A 4795-nucleotide genomic window follows, 5' to 3' on the forward strand; every position below is an offset into this window, starting at 1 on the left:
AGGCCCCAAACTGGCTTTCGTAGAGGTTCTGGCATCGGGGTGTGTGTGTGTTTTCCTTATGGAGAAACCATCGAATCTCTCTTTCTAACTAGGAAGACAAAGCAAGATGAAGTGACCTCAGTGGAAGGATGAGAAACAGAGTTTAAGAGTAGAAATCTAATCATAGATCTAGAAAAGTCAGGAGGGGACTTAGGCAAACTTTCTGCCTATTCTCTCCTCTCATTTTGTGTGGGCAGAAGCCAGCCAGTGGCAGTGGAAAGACTGAAAGCTTGGAACTATAATGGCTGACTTAGGGATGTGAATCTTACGGCAAGAAACCGGGGCGGGGGGGGGGAGAGAGATTTATCTGTGCAAGGTAATTTTTTAAAAAAGAAATATCATTAAAATTGCTCAGATATTTCATGGTCCATTTTTCCTAGAAGAAACATCAATCTTTATAGCAATATTTAAATTTCTGTGCAAAATCCACCAAAAGACCATTAAACTATTGAATCTGGTATTTCTTGTGCAAATAAACAGGCCAAAACGGGGGAGGAACACAGGAGTAATAGGAGGAACCAGTCTGAGACCACATTTTCACAATTTCTCAGTCATGTATTGGTGGAGGGGGAAATTGGGGAGGGGGGGACCGTCTGAGTATAGAAAATCACCAAGAAAAAGAAAATCATCATATTCCTTGGCCAGAAGCAGGTGACAAAAATCCAGTACCCAGTAGCCAGAAATGCAAAGTCGAGGCCATCTTGCTAAGTCCATTCCATTGATTTTTTAAATATGCATTTTCTTGCTACATTATCCTCCCCACCATACCTAAGTCTTTGGTCTGCCAGATCAGCAACAATCTATTCCCTGAAATTTCAGGGCCAAATCCTGAGGCTGAAGTGATCTCTCTAATGTGGATCCTTGTGAGGAGGAAAATGTCTGTGATACATATGCCAGCATGTTTAGGCTGAACAAGAGAGCTCCATACTGGTTGAGAATAGATGGAAAGGAGTGGCCGTGTTAATGATACCTCAGACATTTGTCTGCTCCATAGTTACTTGCTCTGAAATTATGGTTCCCTGCCAGGAACCCCCAGGGAATCATTGCTATCCCCTGGGACTTCAGCAGCTATCCTGACAACATGGCAGCCCCAGTATGTGTCCATGTCATGTAGCCATGAACGCAGTTGAAATCACCCAGAATAAGAAGCTTCTCCCAATCACCCAGAGCTTCTTTGAAATACAGAAATTAGTGAGATCAAATCCAGTTCCCTCTATTAAAATGCTGACCTCATGTAGCAAAAATGTTTGTAGCAATGCTCTCATTCTTGTCTCTCTTGTATGGCATGCGCTTGATCTTATTTTGACTTGAAAAGAAAATTGATTTTTCTATATATTTTGTTGCCTAAGCAAAGAGGCTGCCCTGAAGTCATGTCAAGCTGATTTATGAATGTTCCAAGAATGATTTTCTGTGACTTTACATGCACATCAGATCAATATTCAAAATCATTTCTAGGAATGCCAATGTCCAGGTCAAATGCTATCAATTCTCAGATACACTTTGCATAGCAACTGGGATCTATAACCTGCTATCTCATTAACAAAGGTACCCACGTGGAAAGCAAATCATACTTTGGACAGAGCAAACCCACATGCAAGGATACCATATTTCTTAGGAAAGCCCTCAGTAAATTTGCATACTCCAAGCAACAAGACACAGAAGTAAAAAAAAAAAAAGGATATAAAGAAATGTGTCAGTTTTGGTTTCTGTTACATTCACATTTTTAAAGCCTCAAGTTCTTCCCATTCTCAACATGAAGAAATTTGTGAAATTTGCTAAATTCTTGAAATGAGGTGAACTAGGATTCTCATTCATCTTCAGTAGCATCTTCATCAAGAAGACCATGGGGAAAAAGAGTTGCCAACTCTAATTTAGTACTGTCCCATTTGGATCCACATCGATTCAAACCCAAAGTTTTCTGAGTGAAGCAGTTTGACCCAGCCTTAAAACTTGATGGACTAATCTGTCTATAAAAACGTCCTTTCATCACATTTGCAGATTTTAGTAAGTTCTACAATCAGTTGGAATGAAATTCTCAGCCTCACTGTGAATTGTGCACAGTGTTGACAGAGATGGCTAATTCTTGATGACATAACCACATTACATGCCACCACACACTCTGAAGGAGAAGAAAAACAGAAAAAAAACAAAGCCAAATAAGTTACCCTAAATGGCAGATCATCTCTTCCCAATCCCTAGTGTAACAAACAGATAAAATTGTTTGGCTCATCCCTTACTGAAGACTGTTCTCAGTCTCTATGTGACTGAGAACAGTTACATAGAGTGTGATCACCTGTCATGTGTAGGCTGGTTCACATACATGCACATCCATGATTTAGTGCTTGCAGCATCATTAAATGGGCCACTACAGACACATATCACGCACACACAATGTTCACATTATCCAGTCTGGTCTCTCTGACATTTTTTCTCACTAACGTTCAACTGCTGATCATCAAGTGCTAAGTAAGTACTCGTCATGATGATGGGATATGTAGTCAGAGAAATGTAAAATGGAGTCAGACAGATTCTGTGTGAAGATGATTTGAGAGACATTGGAATGTGTTTTTCTAAGCATAATGAGAGTGTTTTCCTGAAGACTGTTACATCCTGGTTCAAGATAATGATGAAGGCCTAATTGAGAGCCTGTGGAAGACTCAACATTCCTAGCTAGTTGGAGAAGAGATAAGCAACACCTGGACTCTCATGGGAATAAAGAAAGGAGAGAGGTGGTACAGCCTCTTAAGGTTAATTGTTTGACAACCAGAAAGGCCAAGAAGAAGGGAGGAGTTTGGGAAAGTAGAAAATGGATGATGGGTTATGTGGAAAATAATTCAATTCAACTGAAAGTAACGGTATGTGATTCTGATGGTTCGTGTGTTGTTCTGATCTTGATTCGAGAGGATGTAAGGAAGAAGGAAGAAGGAGGTGGGGCTAGCCCACTATAGCCAACCTTAGTTCAGTTTATTAGTGTTTATTATTTTAATGGGAAATAGCTATGTTATTTAACTGCAATGATCTTTGAATATGTTTTTATGCTAAAGCTTGAGCAATATAAACTGATTCTATGAAACTCTATTTTTCTAATAAAATTAATCATAAAAATTCTACAAAATGACGTCTCTTGAACAACAGGGTCTGGCTAAATCCAGGAGGTGGAGAGGGCCACAAACTAGCTATCTTTTAAGAGTCTGACCTAACTGAGTTTTAGTGAGTTCTAAGGAATCACAAAGCCTATATGTCTGTACTTGCAAAATACTGATTAAGAGTAAAGTGTTCTTTTTAGGTCAGACTTGTTCAAAGGGCTTACGCTATGCACTGCTGAGGTCCTGGGACTTGTCCCAGCGCAAAGGTGGTAAGTAAGTGGACTGTCGAACTCTCTGGCTGAATGCCAATGACCCTTTGGGGGGCCGGTGCATCACAAGTAAGTAAGTAAGTAAGTAAGTAAGTAAGTAAGTAAGTAAGTAAGTAAGTAAGTAAGTAAGTAAGTAAGTAAGTAAGTAAGTAAGTAAGTAAGTAAGTAAGTAAGTAAGTAAGTAAGTAAGTAAGTGATGAGAACTTAGAAGACATTCATGCATTTATGAACCAGCACATATTTATATCTGGTAATAATTGATAGTAGTTATAGAAAAATTAAATTCACACAATGTAGTTTTACACATGAGTGTACTCCCAGAAATTGCCAAGGGGAATGCATCTGTACAAAACATGTTTCCATGTTGTTCAGAGTATTTCGTATTCCCAAGGAGTGAGCAGGATAGGTTTTGTTTGCTTTGGACAAAACTCTTCTAGAGACATATGAAGCATTTATAATATCTGCAAAAGATTTATATGTCCTGAAGGAAAAGACAGAATATGCTTTTGTAATGTTAGTAAATAATGAAGCAATGTATAGTTCAATCATCTAATCCTTATAGAAGCCACCAGAATCACAGAATTCACCCAAAAATAACAGCTTAGACTTCACATACCTCTCTCGACCTTCTGTTTATTTCCAATCCAGCTACATTTATAAGCAAAAATACACTGTTCATTTCGAATTTAAAGTCTCCCTGTTTCTCCCATCTTATAGCCCATCCTTCAAAACCTGAAGGGTATCACATTCCCAGAGCTGGGGAGAAGGATTAAGGGCCATTTGATTTAAAACTTTGGCTACCAATTAGTTTCCCAATGGTAGGCATTGAATCAATGGAATTTATAGAGGAGTTGACTCACCAAATTCCTGCTGATTCAATTGGCCCAAAAGACATCTGCTTCTTGGGAGGAAAGCGATGACAAACCTAGACAGCATTTTAAAAAACAGAGACATCACCTTGCCGACAAAGGTCTGCATAGTCAGCTATGTTTTTTCCAATAGCGATGTATGGAAGTGAGAGCTGGACCATACAGAAGGCTGACTGCCGAAGAATTGATGCTTTTGAATTGTGGTGCTGGATGAGACTCTTGAGAGTTCCCTGGAATGCAAGGAGAAGAAACCTATCCATTTTGAAGAAAATCAACCCTGACTGCTCACTGGAAGGACTGATCCTGAAGCTGAGGCTTCAATACTTTGGCCATCTCATGAGAAGAGAAGACTCCCTGGAAAAGGCCCTGATGTTGGGAAAGTGTGAGAGCAAGAGGAGAAGGGGATGACAGAGGACGAGATGGTTGGATAGTGTCATCGAAGCGACCAACATGAATTAGACCCAACTCTGGGAGGCAATGGAATACAGGAAGGCCTGGCGTTCTCTGGTCCATGGAGTCATAAAGAGTCAGA

This window comes from Pogona vitticeps, chromosome 2 (assembly GCF_051106095.1).
Source record: "Pogona vitticeps strain Pit_001003342236 chromosome 2, PviZW2.1, whole genome shotgun sequence".
NCBI lineage: Eukaryota > Metazoa > Chordata > Lepidosauria > Squamata > Agamidae > Pogona > Pogona vitticeps.